This window comes from Loxodonta africana, chromosome 26 (genome assembly GCF_030014295.1).
Source record: "Loxodonta africana isolate mLoxAfr1 chromosome 26, mLoxAfr1.hap2, whole genome shotgun sequence".
NCBI classification, from domain to species: domain Eukaryota; kingdom Metazoa; phylum Chordata; class Mammalia; order Proboscidea; family Elephantidae; genus Loxodonta; species Loxodonta africana.
The window spans coordinates 21,624,740-21,625,388 of record NC_087367.1 but is presented as its reverse complement, the minus strand read 5'-3'; the positions used below and the strand labels follow the sequence as shown (position 1 = coordinate 21,625,388).

At 41.8% G+C, this 649-nt stretch overlaps 1 non-coding gene across 1 annotated transcript; it reads right to left on the bottom strand.

Moving 5' to 3' along the window:
• Window positions 1-317: 317 nt before the first annotated feature.
• On the bottom strand, window positions 318-429 carry LOC111752262 (U6 spliceosomal RNA). The gene has a single exon (XR_002787229.1). It is a non-coding gene; the product is annotated as a U6 spliceosomal RNA (small nuclear RNA).
• Window positions 430-649: the final 220 nt, after the last annotated feature.

The window sequence follows — 649 nt, the reverse complement described above, 5'->3', positions numbered from 1 at the left end:
AACCCAGGTCTAACAAACCTCCAATCTAACAAAGTTCCGCCACCTAAATTAGGGTGACAGAGGAACTTTCGGAACCTTCCTACAGGGAAGCATCCTGAACACATTGCCATGTTAACCCTCCTAATTCATTATTTATCACACACATACACACACACACAGACAAACAAACCCATTGCTGCCAAGTCGATTCCAATTCATAGCAACCCTATAGGACAGAGTAGAACTGCCCTGTAGGGTTTCCAAGGAGAGGCTGGTGAATTCAAACTGTCGACCTTTTTGGCTAGCAGCTGAGCTTTTAGCCACTAGGCTGCCAGGGCTCCAATACAGAAACCTTCACAAATTTGTGTGTCATCCTTGTGCAGGGGCCATGCTAATCTTCTCTGTATTGTTCACAATTTTGGTATCACATGTGTTATCGAATCTAAACTCTTCTTCCTCACTTGCAAGCCCTTCACTGGCCAACTTTGTCTGCCCTAAACAGATAACATTAAACCTGTTATGAATTTCAAATACCGTCAAATCCTGCCTCTCACAGACAGTATCCTTTCTTCAATACACTGACAGGTCATAAATTTACTGTCTACTTGAATACATCCAGGAATATTATAAAACAACTCAGGGAATTGTTAGACATTTAATTGCAATGAAG